Consider the following 20548-nt stretch of genomic DNA (forward strand, 5'->3'; position numbering starts at 1 on the left):
CTCAGGCTGTGGCCAAAACCTGAAGTGGGCAACTGACAGCCTGCAAAGCTCACACCACTTTACACCACCTTGTCCGCATTTTATGATTACAAATCAGTTTTCTTTGACATGCCCCATTTTTCACTGCAGCGTCTTCGTCTCAGTGCCTTTATCAGTTATAACTTCATCAGAGCATTTGAGTGCACCATTTACAAAATTGCTTTTTGCTGAAAGTTAGAGTACAAAGCAATGCAATTCTGCAGACCAAAAGAGAAGAAAGAAGTGCTACCCAGAGACTCCAGAACAGGTGGCCTTCATTTTTCTAACAAAACACCCCTGTGAGATGTTTTGCCAATAGATTTCTTCATGTGTTACAGTAAGATGAAATTACTATTGAGTTTGTAACACATGCAGAGTTTTTTCTGGGAAGAAAGTAAAGGCCTCTGATATAATACTTGCTCCATGAAGAATTTAAGCATGCAGATTATCCACATACAGGCTTCTCTCTCAAATCCTCCAGCTCATAATACAGTCCGTTATTCACCATTACACATGAAAAATCAGTTCTCTTTACAAGTAGCTCTGTTTTGTGCCCCTCCATGTCTGTGTTCTCAGACTTCCCTAAAATGTTGCAAGGCTTACAGTAGAGGACTGGCACATCCTCTCATTTCTAGAGGATACCTGCAGTAGCAGTTCACTTTTAGCCTCCTCTTCTATTGACAAAATGTGCTTGTATTTATTCTGCCATCCTGTGCATTAATGTAATGCAATCACCAAAGCATGATCAATCCCAGAGGCTTCACTGTGAATAATCTATAACTTGTGAATATATAACCTGGTAAATATTATTTATGAAAGCAACATCATGTCCTTAGAGTCATAGATTTCTCCAGGTATCAGTCACAGTAAACAGAGATTGGCATTTGCAGTGTAACCTGCTATGCCTCAAAGGGCAGATCCCTGGAACCAGATCAGCTTCTTTTTTTTCTAATCATAACCGTGCCACTAAGCCATGAGTCCAGAGAAGGTAACATAACCTCTTTCTGCCTTAGTTTTTCAATCAGCAGTATGAGGAAAGGCTATTTGCAAGTGGGCAGAATTCAGTAAACATCAATAACCCCATAGTATAAATTTCCTTGAAATATGCCTGCAAAGGCACTAAGTGTTACTGTCTCACTGCTAATTACTTCAAATGGCAAATATTTGGTTTAAAAGTTGAATCAAGGCCATCTTTATTATATTCCAAGGCCACTTTACATAATAAATGATCCTAGTTTAACACAAAATAAACAAGTCAGGCTTGGGTAGCCACCGAATCCCACTCCTTCCTAGAAACATTAGCCACATGATGTATTTAACAAAAAAAAAGAAAAAAACACCTCCAACTGCCTTCATGGAAAGTTACTGCTCATATGACTGTTAACTCCCAAGAGTTTTAGATTAGGTGGGCAGCTCAACTCTTTCCTGAATCTGTTTTGTATCCAGTCTAGTGAACAGGAAATGACTCTGATGATGGTTGAATTCCAACAGCCCTGCAGTGCCCAGAAGCAACAACTGCCCATCTCTGCCCCAAGAGTAAAGAAAGCTATTCAGAAACATAGTTGATGTAGTTGTGCTTTTTCTCCTTCTCTTTCTGTTTGTTTGTTCACTGCAATTCCAGCCCAGAGACCGTGTGGCCCTGAAAAAGAGCCTTGTTACAGCCAACGTGCATTTGAATCTCCCCTTCTCAGATGCGCATTTTTCTTTTCATTAGCAAATAAACATGCCCTGAACGGGATGGTTGCTAGGTCAACTCTTCTCTTGTTTTAACCAATGAGGATGTCTGCATACGCTATGACTTATTCCATCTTCAAGTTCACTTCTACTTTTGTTTGTCCTCTCTATCCATCTTCAGATTCAAGTAAATGTATTTATAGAAGATTCCACAGAAAAAGTCCCGTGCTGGTCTTGCTTTACAGCTTCCTCCCACCCAGCCTCACCCCCAGCCCACCCCCACATGCACACCACTTCCACCCCCATCACTTACATTTTTCTCCAGCAACCTTCTCCCTATGGTGATGCTACTTAGGTAACTTCTCAGCTGTATATTTAGATATAGTATTCTGCATCTTTGCCTGATTTTAAAGAGGAAAACAAAATAACCTTGTTTTGAAGAGACAATACCATTTCTTGACCTGCATGTTGTAAACAAGCGGAATGGCTCACTCCTATGTTATACACTACAATTTCTCTTAAATTCACTCCTTTTCTTCACTCCACTGGCTGGACCTTACTTATCACAACCTCTGCATTTTAAGGCATGTATCTTGAACAATGATGTGCTGGTTTGAAGCTATTATGTACCCCAGAAAAGTCATGTCTTTTAATCTTCATTCAATACTGCTGGGTGGAATCTTTTTGATTGCTTCCATGGAGATATGACCCACCTAATTGTGGGTGGTAACTTTTGATTAGATGGTTTCCATGGAGATATGTCCTCACCCATTTAAGGTGGGGTTGCTTTACTGGAGCCCTTAAAGAGAGAATCATTCTGAAAAAAGCTTTAGAGCCAAGAGAGCCAACAGAATGGACAGAGCCCTGAGGAAGCTGATGAAGAGAAAGCTAGCAGATGCCGCCATGTGACTTTCCAGCTAAGAGAGAAACTCTGAACGACATTGGCCTTCTTGAACCAAGGTATATTTTTCTGGATGCCTTAGATTGGACATTTTTATAGCTTTGCATTAATTTGAACATTTTCATGGTCTCAGAACTGTAAATCTGCAACTTAATAGATCCCCCTTTGTTAAAGCCATTCCTTTTCTGGTATATTGCATTCCAGCAGCTTGCAAACTAGAATAGATGATTACAGTAAAAATCTAGAAAATTTGTTTCAGTAAAACCAGTGCTCACCTGTTCAAATATCTCCTCTTTAAATATATGTCATTTTAAATATATGTATTAAATATATGTCTTTATAAAGACTTTTGCTATCCAGGCTTGACCATTCTTCTACATGCCATTTGGAACACTGCCAAAGGTCTGGGCAGCCACCCTCAAAGGTTTTGTGGCTGTAACCGGGTCAGGTGCAGTGGTGAGCACTTCTGAGTTTATCAGGGCTGGGGCCCTACTGCCTAGCCAGCTCTGCCCTGGCTCTCACCACCCGCAGAACCTCAGAGTTCTATTGATAATGTTCATTGGATTCCTGGCTCAGGCAGCCTGCTGCAGCCTTTGTCCGCAGAGTCAGTTCCCCAACCCCAGCGATGCCCTCTGGCTATCTCCCCTGTGTCCCTTCTCTGGCATGGATAGGAATTTTGTTGTACCATGTAGGTCACACCGAGACCCGGGATTTCTCTCAAGAACTCAACTCAGACCTTACTTCCTGACTGCAGGGACTTTTTTCAAATAACCCTCTATGATCAGGTCAACTAGGCCTTGGTACATTAATGGTAACTAAAAGAGTTAGAAACTTCCTTTGTCTTAAAAAGCCTGACTTTTACGAATCATGGCTTGCAAAATTCCATTTTGGATTTTTGAAGCTCATCAAAAATGTTCTTGCCTTTCTTTTTCTCTTGTTCTCTCAACCCCTCCCTACTCCCTGCCTCCTTTGGATTCCTTGTATAACAAGAATGTATCTAGGTAAATAGTGGGGTGATTGTGAAATGTTTCTTTCACAGAGGGAGATGCATCCTGTCTGTGACTCTATTAAGCTGCCTGACGTCTGTGGCAAATGTGTTCATTTCCCTCAGATGCACTTATGGGCTTGAGCCAAAGCCTCTGTATTTCCTTCTCTTGCAACCATTCTGCCATCATCTTCAGTTTCCCTCTTTCCTCTTTACATCACTGCTCTCTCGTCTCTGCCCCAGGCACATTCTGAAACATAGTTGCCATGAGTCCAGAGCGGTGGACCATAGTCTTCCTTAGCGGTGTACTGTGGCCTTTGTTGATGTCTTGCCTTCTCTTGCTTCTCATCTCCTTGACGCTACCCAAACGTGTAACTTCGATTTTAGTTTTTATTATATTGACTGCAATACCACTCCATCCGACACACCATCTCTATTAAATTTTTCTGTAGCTGGCAATATACATTTTATATTTAAAGCCTTCAGATTTATTTTTTCCCTCAAGTATTTTCCCAACACAGGGGACAGATGTAATGCTGTTACCCGAGAAGTCTTAAAACCTATGCATTTTGACATCCATATTTCATTTAAAGCTCAAAGGAAAAAAAAATCCCTTAGCAAGAAGAAACCACTACCATCAAAATGCAGCAAGCAGGAGTGGCCACAGTACACCGCTAAGGAAGACCATTCAGGTTAGAAAGAGAGCTGCAGGGGCTAGCAACAGCAAAGGCAATTTCAAAATTATAGCTTTCCAGTACATCAGGAAGCCTATATTTTGCAAAGCGTAGAGAAGGAAGAATCTCTGTAAAGACCACATTTAAAGCGAATAGTCATCATTGGAGGCAATTTGTAATAAGAAGTCTCAAAGAGTTCAGAGTAATTTCAGGATAGTGAGAAACGAGAGAAATAAAACCCACTACATTTATTGGGTGTTTACCATGTATTGGACCATATAAAAAGTCTGTTACATGCATTGCCTTGGTGAATTTTCACACCAATCCCATGAAATAGAACTATTATTTTTAGCCATCTCATAGAAGAGGAAACAGGATCAGACAAGGTTAAACAAATTGCCCAAGATCCCATAGCATATGTAAAGAATCCAGGGGACTTTATCACAAGGTCTATGCTCTTGGTCCAGAGTTTTATGTAAAGCCAGAATTTTTCATAGAATGTAAAGTGGAGGATTGCATGAACCTGGATGACACAAGGAGAGGAAGAATCCAAAACAGAGATCCTTGTCTTGAATACCTATCCTTGGACATGTACAAGGATGGTCACCCAATATTTAATGAGAAAGAAAATGAAATTGACTTCAAAACTCCACTCAATACTATTAATAATTAATTGTTATTACTATTATTGATATTATTAATGAGTAAAATATTTATGCTTCAAAATGTGTAATAAAATATAGATATTTTGTTTACAGAGGGTAAACTCTGGCATTATTTTTTTCAAAAAATATTTTTATTGACATCTTCATACACATAAAGTCTATACATGGTGAACAATCAATAACTCATAATATCATCACATAATTGTGTATTCATTCCCATGATCATTTTTTAGAATATTTGCTTGACTCCAAAAAAAGTAATAGAAAGAGGAAAGAGAAAACTCATACATCCCATACCTCTTACCCCTTCCTCTCATTGACCACTAGTATTTCCATCTACCCAATTTATTTTACCCCTTATCGCCTATATTATTTATTCATTTTTTATCTATATTTTTTTACTCATCTGTCCATACCCTGGATAGAAGGAGTATCAGATACAATGTTTTCACAATCTAGACAGTCACATTGTAAATGTTATATCTCTATACAAGTGTCTTCAAGAATTAAGGCTACTGGGAACACAGTTCAACAGTTTCAGGTACTTCCCTCCATCCACTCCAATACACCATAAACTAAAAAGGGATATCTGTAAAATGCATAAGAATAACCTCCAGGATAACCTTTTGACTCTACTTGAAATCTCTCAGCCACTGAAACTTTATTGGTCTCATTTCTCTCTTCCTCCTTTTAGTCAAAAATGCTTTCTCAATCCTCTGATGCTGGATTCCAGCTCATCCCAGGAGTTCTGTTCCAAGTTGCCAGGGATATTTACACCCCTGGGAGTCATGTCCCACGTAGTGGGGGGAGGATAGCGAGTTCACTGGCTGAGTTGGCTTAGAGAGATAGGCCACATCTGAGCAACAAGAGGTTCTCTGGGATGATTCTTTGGCATAATTATTAGTAGGCTTAGCCTATTCTTTGCAGGAATAAGTTTCATAGGGGCAAACCCCAAGATTGAGGGCTTGGCCTTGATTTGGTTGTCCCCACTGCTTGCTAGAATATCAGAAATTCTCCAAATGGGGAAGTTGGATATTTCCTCCTTTCTCCCCAGTCCCCCAAGGGGACTTTGCAAATACTTTTTTATTCTCTGCCAAAATTACTCTGGGATACATCGGGGCATCACACTAACCTGGATAAACCAATAAGATCTCACGCTCTATTCAAGATTTCATGTACTTATGGTGTTCAACTAAACTGGCCATACAAGTTAAATTAGGTAATGTACTACCCAAAATATAATTTTGCACCCAATAAACAACTCTTCCTTCGGTCTCACACAGAAGTTGAAGTTTTGAAATATGGATAACGTCATCCTTTACCCTTAGTCCTATCCAGATCAACTTCCTTCATATATTTAGTCGAAGTCTGATCCTTTTTCAACTTTTTAAAATGTTCCTGTATGGGGTACTTCTGACTTTCATAGCTTCAGAGCTCCAACTGTGAGTCTCAGGTATCACATAAATACCCAAAGTTTCTGGGAATGACCAGGTTATATACAAACAGCTCAGTATCTTAAAATTTAGAAATAACAGTTACAGCTCCTGAGAGGGTGGACTCAGGCATTCTTAATGAATTTTTTTTTACATCTTCATAAAATAGTATGTTAAAGAAGCCCTCTAATTAGTGTCAATGCTAGATACCTAGATAGTACAACTAATATTCTGATAACAAGAATAAGATACCAGATGAGTACTTACCATATTACAGAATTATATCTTAGGTTTGCCAATACAAGCTATGTCTCAAATTTTATTATATGCTCCCATTCTATACCATCTTGAACAGAGACAAGAAATTCTAGTCTTTAATCACTTTAAATCATATTTTAGCATTTTCATTTGCTCAAACAGGAGTTTGTTTATCATCTATGTATTCTTTGCAAAGTATTCTAACACCTAAGAAATTATTTCAGTCATTGTCCAAGCATGATCAGAAAGAGCAATAGTCTCACTTTACATTTCATAACCTCAGGTCTTTTCAACTCATAATCCTATTAATTATTTTGGTCTACTTTCATTTTATAAATATTTATACTCCACAATGTTAGCATATATTCTCAAACAAATACCTTTCAATGCTCTCCTCTTACAATCTGATTAGAAAATATGAGTCACCATTGCATTGTAAGCTCATTGACAGCAGTAACAGCAACTTATTAATAATGTCTGGCAGAGAGCCATGCCCATAAAATGTGCTCAATAAGTATGAATTGACTGGCTATTTGCAGGCTAATAGCAATAATGATAATTAAAATTTCTTTAGTTAAAATAAAATATTCCTTGTATTTAGTATTGTGATAGGTTTTAATTAGTGCTTTCCTAAACTTCATAAGAGCACATTATTTCTATCTTACATATGAAGAAATTAAGGTTTAGAGAGATTAGAAACCCTACCCAAGGTCCCACATCCAATAAGTGACAGAGCCAGACTTCATCCCAGGTATATCAGATTCCAAAGCCCATTTGTCAAATAGTGTATACTATACTACTTTTCACCATTGTGCTGGTTTGAAACTGTTATATATCCCAGAAAAGCCATGCTCTTTTAATTCTAATCTGATTCTGTGGGTACAGACTTATTGTGGGTGGGATCTTTTCATTAGGTTGGTCCTAATCCCAATTATGGGTGGGATATTTTGAAATTCAGCATGACTTTGAAAATTTGGAGCAAAGTAGAGAAAATATAACAAATATTATCAAAGCAAAGTACTTCTTTTAAAGGAAAATGCAAATTGCATACTGAAAAGAAAGTTCAATGCACATGCATGTTTGTCATTTATTTATTTATTTATTAAAAAAATAATTATTCAGCACCTTCTGTGTGCCAGGCTTTGGCGATGGAGTGGCAAATACAATAGACATTGTCTCTCTCAGGTAGTGATATGAGCTTGAACATAAAAGATGAAAACAGTCAGCTTTGGGAAGTCTAAGAAGACTGTCCCAGGAAATGAAACCTGTTCTAGGGAGAGTGAAGAGCCTGTGGAAATGCCCTGGGTAGGAAAGGTCTTGGTGGGCTCTAGAAATTGAAAGAAGGTTGGTACAGCTTGACTATAGTGAACTAAGAGACAGCAGAAACAGAGTTAAAGTTGGAGAGAAGGCATGCAGGGTAAGTAAACGGGCATCAGCAGCATAGTAACATTTAAAAGTAGGAGTTAGCAAACCTTTTCTGCAAAGTGCCAGATAGTAAACATTTTAGGCTTCTGCAAACAATGAAGGTCTCTGTTGCAATTACTCATCTCTGTGGTTATAGTACAAAAGCACCCATAGACAATACTTAAACAAATGCATGTGGCTGTGTTCCAATAAAACTTTATTTACAAAAATAGACAGCAGGGTGGATTTGGCCTGCCAGCCAAATTCTTTCAGTTGCCAATGCCCTTAGCAGACATAATATGTTACTAGAAAACATGGTAGGAGCAGGAAATTCATCTTCCAAATGGATCCGCTTTAGTCAGACCATCAGCAAATAAAATGTCTTCCCTGGGCTCCACACTTGTGGGATATGATAAAACATACACAGTTTATGAAAGATTGATGATTATAGCTTTGAAAAACTCTCGCCAAGACAGAGAAGAGGTAATAAAATAGTTTTCAGTTGTTTGATGTGTTATTTTCTTGCGGATGTGTCTGTTTTACATTTCCACTGAGTAGAAAAAATGTGGGAATCAAAGGGAAGAGAAAAGTGAAAAAGGAAATGGAACTGTAACAGTATAATAGAGCTGTGACCTGAAGAGATAAAAACCTAAAAACAATGGTCCCCACTGGCTCCCCTCCCTTCCTAAGTGACAGACAAGTCTATTCAGATGTAAAACAATATTTGAGTGTCTTAAACATACTACTGTTTAAAGAAATGCCATTTTGTGTGCTTTTCTCAAGTGATTAGTTACCCCATTATTTATCCTTTTTTAAGCAAAACATTTTCCTTTTTTATAAAAAGTTATCATATATCGATCATTTATTCCTTGCCAGGTGTGCTTAAGTCCTTTACATACATTTTCTCATTTACACCTACAATAGTCCTATGATGTCAACACTATGGTCATTCTTATTTAACTGAAAAGTGTGTCACTGAATCATCCTCATTTCATAGAAACTTGGATTTACAGATGTTAAGTAAATTGGCCACACCCAAGTAACTAATAAATGGTAGGCCCAATTTTTTTTTTTCAGGCAAAGCACATGAAACAAGGAGCATCTGGATTTATACTTCTTTTTAAATAGCTTTTGGTAATATAAATCGTAAGAGTTCCACATTTTTCTTCAAAAGGTAAGGTTAGAAAGAGTGTACTTTTGACTACAGCCATCCTAACTTATCCATAACTCTGAAAATATTTCCAGAAGATCAATTTTTAGTCATTGTCTATGTGTGGGAGAGTATTAAGTGAAGAGGCTCAAATCTTACAATACTGTAAGATGTAGACTCGAAAATTTTTTGTATTAATTAGAAGTTTTAGATTTCTTTAAACATCTGAACCATAGTCATTTTACCATCTTTATCTGACAATTCCTGTATCCAAAGTCTTTGCAGGTCTGTTTCTGTTCTCCATTAATCTGTTGTTCTTACTTCTGTGCCTTATTTTCTTATCTGCTTAGATTTTTTTTTTTAACTAAAAGCTCTCGGTTTCTTCAGAAAATTAATTGTGAGAACGCTTGAAAGACTAGGACAAAGGTGAATCTTTCCAAAGAGGATGGGAATTTACTTCTGGCACTACCAATTCAAGGCCTCTTTAAACCGAATTTCATAGCCTGAGGTTTTATTGGACTGAAACCCTGGGAGTTTGAGCTATAAATCTGTGTCAGGAATAGGCTGTGGTAACCATATCTTAGTGAGAGGCTTCCCTCTCTCCATCACTGCTTGGTGCCAAGGTAAATATCCTTGCTTTCTCTTGAAGCAAAGTATGAAGTGAGCTTTTTGGTTTACCCTTATACACTTTTAGGTCCCAGCTTTATGAGGGGTTGGGGTATTCTATTCTTTTCCCATCTTGAGTGGGCCCTGAGCTTTTTCTCCAGTCTCTGCCCCTTTGTGGCCAGGGGGACATTTCCATGAGGTCAGGGAGGAGTGGCTTCAGGGCTTTGCTTGCCTCGCTTGGTCCCACCTTCACTTAATTTTGACCTAATAATGTCATTATTTTTGTTAGCACTTTGATGCTCTTAAAAAAAGGACTTTTGGGGTGCAAGGTAGTTCAATGGTAGAATTCTTGCCTGCCATGTGGGAGAGCTGGGTTCGATTTCCAGTCCATGCACTTCCCCAAAACAAATAAACAAACAACGAAAATTCAACAAATTGTGCCGCAACAACGGAATACTCACATGGGAAAAGAATGAACTGAGACCCTTGCCATACAGCATGCAAAAAGAAAAATAAAAAGACTTTTAAACATTGCTTTAGTTTTTCAAGCTGCTATGACAAATGCCACATAATGGGTTGGCCCAAAACAAAAGGGATTTATTGGCTTATGGTTTGGGAGGCCAGAAGTCCAAAACCAAGGCATCAGCGAGGCCAGGCTTTCTCCCTAAAGTCTTGAGCATTCTATTTCTGGCTTGCCACAATCCTTGGGGTTCCTTGGCTTGCATCTCCCTCCCAACTTTTGGCAATCGCTCTCTCTTGTGTCTCCTCTTCCTGTTTCTGCTGACTTTGGGTTTCTTCGTGTCTGGTCCTCTCTGACTTCTCAGTACAAGGTTAAGGGCCACCCTGACAAAGGTGGGCAACACCTTTACTAAAAATAACATCTTCAAAAGGTCCTATTTACAGTAGGTTCACACCCACAGGACTGTAAATGAAGATTAAGAACATGACTTGTTGGGGTGTATAATTCAATCTAGCACATATATTTTATAGCATTTTAGGTTGTTTTCAGTGGAAAGGTACATCTCACTACCTAGCCAGCCATATAACTGGAAACGGAAGAATCTGTAGTCATTAGAAAATGCAACATCTCCCTGTCTTTAGTCCATGTTTACATACACCATATTTACATGAATTAAGCAGTATGACTGAACTAATTTTTTCTTTTGTATGCTGTATGGCAGGGGTCACATTTCATTCTTTTTCCATGTGAGTATTCCCTTATTGCAGTACCATTTGTTGAATTTTTTTTATTTGGTTGGTTTTTCATTTGTTTTGCTTGTTTGTTTGAGATGTGCATGGGCTGGTAATCTCCCGCATGGCAGGTGGGAATTCTACCATTGAACTACCCTCACACTTCCAGGACTGATCTAATTTTAATCAAAATGTCAGAACCAGCTTTTATGAAATCCAGACTAAGATGTGTATTAATGTATACAAATGTAACATGTGTATATAGTTGAGAGTGTATGAATTTACCAGACAAAATACAACTGGATTAGGGATAAATTAGACTTGGGTTATACCTGTAGTTCTGATTCTGCTACTTTCTAATTAGTAAATTTTGGCGATTGACTTATTTTTCTTGAGTCTACATCTTCATAAATCTTGGTGTTAGGTCAGTTTCTCACTGGGGATTTTTTATTACCAGGGGCCATTTTGGAAATTGATGGGGCTACTTTTGGTTGTCATAACATTTGAGCTGGCATTTAGGGAAAGTCAGGGATGATGAATATGCTACAAAGCATGGCAGAGTATTGACCAAAAAAGAATTGTTCCATATTCCATACAATTTGGGGATTTACCATCCATTCATACAGGTGAAAAAAAAATCTGTTTATAAATATCTGAACACAGAATCTAACTCTATTTTATAAGTGAAGGCAAAGTATGTTTTTGCATGGTTTATTAAACATAGAATTTTCCAGATTTACAATTGCACAATACTACCTAACTGTAATACAATTATGTTAAAACACTGAATGAAGCTGCATGTGAGAATGATAGAGGGAGGAGGGCTGGGGACGTAAATGAAATCAAAAAGAAAGATAGATGTTAAAGATTGAGATGGTATAATCTAGGAATGCCTAGAGTGTATAATGACAGTGACTAAATGTACAAATTTAAAAAGTGTTTTTGCACTAGGGAGAGCAAAGGAACGTCATTATTTCAGGGTGCTGAAAATAGATGGTAATTAGTATTTTAAAATGTCACCTTATGTGTGAGACTAAAGCAAAAAATGTTTATTTGGTACAAAATTTATATTTTGACTAGTGCATTTTCTAACATAATTTATGTAGACAACTTAACTGAACATTATAAGTACTTGGAATCTCAGGTAGGACATGAGATTTTGTTGGTTTGTCCAGAGTGATGCCCCGATGAATCCCAGAGTGATTCGATCAGTGAGTGGAAAAGTATTTGCAAAGCCCCCTTTGGCAAATGGTGAGAATAAGGAGAAATTCAACTTCCCCAAGTTGAATTCTTAATATTCTCACAAGCAGTGTGGACAACCAAAGCTATAGGCTGAGCCTCCAGTCTTGGGGTTTGTTCACATGAAACTTAACCCCACAAAGGATAGGCCAAGTCTACTTAAAATTTAGGCCTAAGAATCACCCCCAAGAGAGCCTCTTTTGTTGCTCAGATGTGGCCTCTCTCTCCAGCCAACACAACAAGCAATCTCACCACCCTCCCCCGGTCTACGTGGGACATGACTTCCATGGGTGTGGACCTTCCTGGCAACATGGGACCGAGATCCTAGAGTGGGCTGAGACTCAGCATCAAGGGATTGAGAAAAACCCTAGAATGGGCTGAGACTTAGCATCAAGGGATTGAGAAAACCTTCTTGACCAAAAGGGGGAAGAGTGAAATGAGACAAAGTGTCAATGGCTGAGAGATTCCAAACTGAGTCGAGAGATTATCCTGGAGGTTATTCTTATACATTAAGTAGATATCATCTTGTTATTCAAGATGTAATGGAGAGGCTGGAGGGAACTGCCTGAAAATGTAGATCTGTGTTCCATTAGCCATGTTTCTTGAGGATGATTGAATAATGATAGAGCTTTCACAACGTGACTATGTGATTGTGAAAAACTTGTGTCTGATTCTCCTTTTATCTACCTTGTCAACAAACTAGTAGAACATATGGAATAAAAATAAGTAATAAGGGGAACAAATGCTAAAATAAATTTAGTTTGAAATGCTAGTGATCAATGAAAGCAAGGGGTAAGGGGTATAGTAGGTATAATCTTTTTTTTCTTTTCCGTGTTCATTTTATTTATTTTTCTATTGTCTTTTTATTTCTTTTTCTGAATTAATGCAAATGTTCTAAGAAATGATGAATAGGCAACTAAGTGATGATATTGTGAATTACTGATTATATATGTTGATGATTTATTTGGTTTTTAAATTTTTTTTAATTAATAAATAAATTAAAAAAAAAAAACAATTGCTATCTAAATTGAGGGAAGATTGCCCCTTGTTTTGCATGTCATCTTCCAGTGATGCTGTTTATGTGTTTGAGCCCCTGAGACCACACACCTGCATCAGCTTGTATTGCCTTTGTGACTGTCATATTCACAGTGCAAGCACAGACCATTCCATGAGGCTTCCGGTGTAGCCCTAAACTGAGCATTTACATATTAAAATGTAGATGATTTTATTATAAACCACTTTCTTTCATTTCATCTCTGCATTACAGTTAGTGAATATAATGACTTTTAAAAAGTGTGTTTTTATGTAGGTTGTAATATCCGTGGATCTCATTTCTATATGGTGTCCTACTCTGCCAACAAATTTGCCCTATGTCAATCATACAAAAAAATAAATAAGGAATGATTTGTTTTCCCCCTTTTCTGTGAAAAGATATTTCACATTGGCAAGAATAGACCAACATAAAGACCTCTGCAAACTCTTTCTCTCTGCTGAATTTCAATTAATTATCAAAGACGAACAACTGGTTCAGGGAAGAAGAAATGGACCAATCAAGTCAATTGCCAAAGGTAACTTCTGCTCAGGACCAAGTGATTGTGTCTTCATTTCAGCATCATTCATTTCAGGGAATTTATTGTGCAAGGGAGATCTAATTGGGGATAAAGCCTTAAACCCAAAAGGCTATGACAGTACAGGGAATGACAGAAACATGAAATGTGAGGCATAAGTCAAATATATGGGAGAATTAGAGGGGCAGATATTTGACCTGAAAATGAGAAGGTTTGCAAAGTGGGATTGGGGTTAAGGTAGGGATGTTTGAGGCAGGGGGTGCTCCCAGCAAAGGCATGGAGTGGAAGCTACAAATACAAGGCATATCCCAGGAAGCCTCATTTGTATGCTCAGAAAGTGACATCTATAAGGAGATGTAGACAAAGTAAGGTTGAGAAGGTAGGTTGAGAACTGGAGAGCCTTGAAATCCAAGTTGAGGGGTCTGGACAGAATTCTACAGGCAATGGGGAGCCTAAATATTTGAGGAGATTGTTATGATCAGAGCCCTAGATTCTGAAGATTTTCTTGCAAGCATCAGTAGATTGCTTTGGGGTCAGGAGAAGGCAGAGGAGAAAAAGACTGTCAGAAGTTGGTTGTGCTAGCTCAGATGAGAATATGGAGGGTGGGAAGTAGAGAACAGCAGCTGGACTGCAACGAAAGGGTGGAGAGAGAGAGACTTTCAGAGGAGGAGGATTATGCAGGAGAGTGTGCACCTACCTTGAGTCCAAAGTCTGGGCTTTGGCTGCTGCATGGCAGTGAGGCTGAAATCTGGATCCCAGTTGCAATGGAAGGGTGGCCCCAGAAGGTGTAGGCTACAACGAGCTTGGTTTTTAGACCAGTAGGATTTGAAGGGCAGATATTACATCCATGTGAAGACATCAGTAGGCTTTTAGGAAAGGAAACCAGGTGTTCTACATTTTCTAGATTATCTATTAACTTTTTTTCTGCCAACTCCTCCTCCCCCAAAGCTGATCTTCTCCATCACACTTGAATGGCTGCAGATGGCATAGTAGTTTAAGAGCTTATGCACTCGACCTAGCCAACCTGGAGTTAACTACTAGCTCTGCCACTTTCTACCTGTGTGAACTTGGGTGAATTATTGGATTTCTCTAAGCCTCTGTTTCCTCACATAAAATGGTGATAGCAAAACTATCTTCTGAATAATGTTGTTTTGACAAATAAATGAGTTACTAGGCACATTGTAAGTGCCTAAATATGTTACCTGTTATTAAACTGAATTATTTACCATTCCACAAAAACACCCAGAACTTTCCTTCCTATAATCATTTGCTCTTGCTGTTTTCTGCTTAGAATGCTCTCCTACCCTCACTCCAACCCATCTGCCAGCGGAATTAATCCCTACTGTTCTCTTACTTCCTTTTCAAGAACTTGAGATCTTACTTAAAGCCAGAGTTGGAATTTAAAATTATCCACCAGATTGGAAGTGTCTGTACACTCCCTGTAATGATTAGACAAAATCTCTGCTGGCTCAAAAGAGGAAATCCCAGGTGTTGTCTTATTATGGAAAAAAAAAACTCTGATTCTATAAGGGTTTCCTTATATGTTTTAATTTAGGGAACAGGTAGCAAAGTACCTTGCCAAAATACAGCCTTTACCCAGAGTATAAAATAGAGAAAAGGGAAGCTTAGGAAGCCCAAACAAATTTGCTAGTGTCTAATGCTTAATACTTTTTCATTGACAAATACTTTTTCCTTTGGCACCTCCATTTTGGATTTTTTAGGCAGCATTTTCCTAGGTGAAAAGTGCTATGTGGCAATTCTTTCCCGCTACCTTATACCCACACTTTTTTGTTTTTTTGCAAATATAACTTGCCTGGGAGCTGCAGAAATGCTACTCTGCATTGGTCTTATGTCAGATTGGAAGAAACATGATTCTCTGTAAAATTAAGATAAGAATTCAGCAAGTCCAACCTGCTTCAAAATATGATTTAAACATTATTTTTAAGTTAACCGAAATAGTAGCTCAATGTCATTCTTTGGATTTCTGCTTATTACAGTATCTTTCTTCTGTTTTAGAACAGTTCTTATAGCAATATAATGAAAATAACCTTTATTTTTTTCAACTGCAAAGAGAGAGCCATAAATTATTCCTCACCCTAGTTGGCTTTCAGCATGTACAAAAGCCAGTGCTTGCTCTGCCCCAATAAATCAAAGCCTCAAAAAGGGCAAGCCAGCTAATCAGAGAGTGCAGCATCCACTAACAAGACAATGAAATCCTGTGTCTGTCATCTTTGGAATTAATAAGAGATAAAGTGCCACTTTACACAAAGTTTCCAAACCAGGTCGGGAAAGAGTTGGGATAGAGAATAGATTTGTAAACCTGGTTATTATATTCATCTGAGATCATAGAATCCAATAATGATTGAATTTCCATCTGCACTTTACAGCATGGGTAAATGTCATAAGTGTATTTCCAATAGGACCAAAGACTTAATCATTTTACTTTTGCAAAATATATTTTCCATACACACAAAAAACTGTTTTTACATGGGAGTGAAAAGGAAATGTTTCTTAGAGGAAGTGATATTTGAAATAAACCTTGAAGGATGTAGAACATTTTAAGTTAGATACATAGACGTTTTGTAAGAATGTTTACAAAATCGGTTTTACTTAAATCAGTGTACCCTATTGATCCAGTTTTTCCAGAGTTTATGACCCCAATAGAGTAATTAATGAAGCCAAATTTATTGAATGCCTTCTCTTCATCAGGCGTCATGCTAAGTACCGAAGTTAAGTAAATTAGTAAGACATTGGACCTGACCTCAAGGAGCTCTCACCTTGAAGAGAACTTGAAATTAAGTTCAACTGTTGCTTAATTTTAATACAATAAATAAAAGACAAGAATCATTATAAATTGATCCTGAAGTTCAGTTGGAAGTTCTGTATAAAGTTTTGCTTCACAGCAATTTTCTCAGTAAAATAAAATCAAATGATCTAAGATACAGAGAAGACAGCTTTTCCAGGATAGAATGTAACTGCAAAAACAAACCCAATCCAACACACTTTCACCATAACCAGACCCACAAACTTAGTAATACTAACTGCATGCAAACTGAAAATGAAACCAAACCAAAATAAAACACACACACACACACAAAACTCAGTACCTGTATTAGATAGCACAGCTGTAAAGGTAGAATAGGCAATCAGTTTCTCTAAGCCCAACTCTGCAAGTGAAATCATTGCCCTCCCCCCCATGTGGAACATGACATCCAGGGGAGAAAGTCTCCCTGGCGATGTGGGAGATGACTCCCAGGGATGAATCCAGAAGCTGGCACCATGGGATCAACAATTCCACTCCTGAACGGGGGAAAGAATTAATAAAGTATCAGTGGCAGGCAGAGTTCAAATAAAGTCGAGAGGCTACTCTGAAGGTTGCTCTTACTCAAGCTTCAGTTAGACCTTGCTACCTATCATAACCTGCCAACCCCCAACCAAAACCATTCCAGCCAATCCTAGAGAACATTTAGGGCATATATAAGATTCCACAAGGGTTCCATGTGCTAGAGTAACTTTCCAGAAACCTACAACCTCCAGATGGGTCCCTGGTCTAGATCAGTCCTGAAACCTAGCCCAGCCTCTCCAGAACATCAGATAGTTCCATCTCCCTACCCCATATTAGTAACAAACCTTTCCAATATGAGAAATTTAGTAGTGCCATAGCTCGAACACCCCTAAACAGAGGGATGGAAAGATCAAACGTGATGGTGGAGTTATACAGAGAAGACAGGATTTAACAAATGAATATGAATGCTGAATCATTAAATTGATATCTCTTTTAGTCTCCAGTATTTTAGAGCAGCTATAAGTAAAAACCTAAAATTGTGAAATTGTAATCCATGTCAAAGTCTGAAATATGTTCTACAACTAATTGTGGTGCTACGCTTTGAAATTTATAGCTTTTTTTGTATTATGTTATTTTTCACAAAAAAAAGGGGAAAAAAAGTTGATTCTGATGATAAAAACATATTTAAGCCCTCTAGCCTCCTATATTCTAGAGCAGCAAGAAGGAAAAATCTGAGAGGATTGTGTGGTAACCCATGGCAAACTCTGGGACCTGTCCTGTAACTACTCGTTGAAGAGTACTTTGAAAACTATTCTTTTTTATTTCTTTGCTTTGTATATATGTTATACTATACAACAACAAAAAACAATTAAAAATTAATTTTAAAAAGATAGAATAGGCAAAAATACAAATATATTTGGAATCCCAGCTTGAACTCCAAAAAAGGTTAATGTCTGAAATTTCTGGCCTGAGTCTGTCTCAGAGACCAAGAGACTCTCATTTTTAAAAGAAGACAGAATTCATCCCATGGGCTTGGCTCAGTAATGGTGTTTAAGTGTTTCAAAAAGGAGAGTCCCAAAAATGGGACTCAAAATTTATCCTCCAGCTGGGCCAAAGACTTCAGCTTTAAAATACTTGCAAGAGCAAATTTTGCTAAAATCTGTATACTTGTCGTCACAGGATTGCAGAGAAACACAGCTTTGGGATCCATATCACAAAGAGCAACACAAAACGAAGAGCACCATATTCTGTGTGATTTTGACTCAACAAAATTGTAGTGGTGATGGCACCCTTTTGTTCCATTCCTGGCATTCAAGAGGGAGAAGGGCCACACCTCACGCCAGGACAACCTACTGGCCACCTTCACAGTGAGGTCGTCAGCATCAAATGATGCTGGAGAAAAAGGGAAGAAGTGAGGTAGTTTACAGATGCTATATGATACACATGAATGTATATGAGTAGCCCATATGTAACACTCAGCAAAATTAGAGTATTTTGCAGGAAGCTGTAGGCCTTAATATAACAGGTAAGGATTAAGAACAAAAGAAATATGGTTTCTCCCTTCTCATCTGACTCATTTGTCTATTCCCTTATGCTGGGGGTGGACTGCCTAAACATAAGGTACTCAAACATTAGCCCCTAAGTCATTTAAAGAATACTCTGAATTATCCCCTAAGGAAAAAAGTGCTTATATCTGAAATTTAGTAATTTCAACAATGTCTTTTCCATCTGTGGTACTTCTGATCAAGTACCCATATTTTATATTGTTGTGATCCCACGGCATAATGTGGAATTTAACTGAGTGGAAAAATATATAAGAAAATTAAGAACATAAGGGAAAAGAGTCTGTTCACCAGGAAGACTCTGCCTTATTCCCTTGAGAACCAGTGACACTGAAAAAGGAAAAGGGGTAAAAGTATTTGGAAATTATATAAAAGGTAAATTGAAGATTTTTGTAAAAGCTTTTCTGCTCTCAAGAGAAGAATAAAAAATAACTTGTTTTAAAAGGTCTATTGTGAAAATGCTGAGAATGGGATTTTCTTCACCATGTTAGATCAAAACTGATTGCAGATGGAAAAGTAAGTATCTCATTGTACTTTTAATGACCGTCAAAAATAATTAAAATTAGAAGAGGAAAAAGCATACAAAAACTTATTTGGTCAGTACATTCTTTGAGAATTTTTGGAAAGATAACAGGTTATCTTTTCAGTCTACCTTGTGCTCTGCTATCAGATTAATGTTTTGAACGCAACAGTTCCTTTATGTCATTCTCCTGCTTAAAATCATAAAAAATAAATTATAGGCAATGGCGGGGGTGGGGGTCAGGCAGAGAGCAGCAAATTCATAGACTAATAATTATAAATAAGATATATCACACTGTGTGTCTGGTACCCTTCTAAACACTATGCATGTATTAATCCACATGGTATCCAGAAAATCTCTATGATAGAGATACTATCTATCTATATATTTTTACCCCATTTTACAGACAAGTTTAAGAAACTTGCTTAAGATTACCCAACTGACATTTTAACCCAGACATACAGACTCTAGAGCCTTCTCACTCTTAACCACTGCATCTAAATCCTAGAGCTTGAAAGGCTCTCAGCAGCACAAAAGAAAAATGGGTTTCAAGTTCATATCAAGTTTGATCCTGAAAAATCAGAAGGTAAAAGTTCTCCGATTTCATGTGGCATTCAAGGCCTCCCACAATCTATTAAAACTCTTTCCTATCTTATTTCTCATTATCCTTTTTCAATCTCTCCAACCTAGCTAAATGATCTTACCTTTCTGAAATGCCATCCTTCCTGAATGTCTCTATTTTCTTATCTTTATATTAACCATCATTTAAGGCCCAATCTTAGCCAACCAAGGACATCTGTGACCACTCTGTGCATTGGGAGCGACCTTTTGGATTCCTATAACACTTGGTGTCCATACCAGCGGTTTGACATCATTACTCACTGCTTTGCAGGGTTCCCTTCTCATGTGCTTTTCTCATCTCCATTCTAAACTTTAATTTCACCAGAAAGCAAGGTCTAATGACAGTCCTCATCCCAGAAACACTTTGTTGACTGTGTAAGGAATATAACTACCAAATATTCCACAGATAGCAGCCTTGTTTCTTTAGAGGACATTCTTGGCTTGATAAAATAAAGCAGGAGAACAAACAAACACATATATTGAAACTGGCTCTTCTAAAATTGCCTCGAACAATTATCACAAGGTTGGAAAGATACACAGGAAATGTGTTTTATTGATCAAGTTCTCTTTGTTTCCTCTAGTGATTTCTATTGTTTCCTCTAGTGATTTCTAACAAAAACATTTCCAATTTACTGGTGCTTTCTTTAAAAATACTAAAAAATGTTTTTCAACCTATATTTCCCCTTAATGTCAACGTTGAAACATCTGCTCCCTGTGCTAGATGAGTGTCTTGGCCACTTTTTATTCTTGACATCATCACTTCTCAGATTTTATTGAAATAATGAGGTATTTC

This window comes from Tamandua tetradactyla, chromosome 5 (genome assembly GCF_023851605.1).
Source record: "Tamandua tetradactyla isolate mTamTet1 chromosome 5, mTamTet1.pri, whole genome shotgun sequence".
Taxonomy (NCBI): Eukaryota; Metazoa; Chordata; class Mammalia; order Pilosa; family Myrmecophagidae; genus Tamandua; species Tamandua tetradactyla.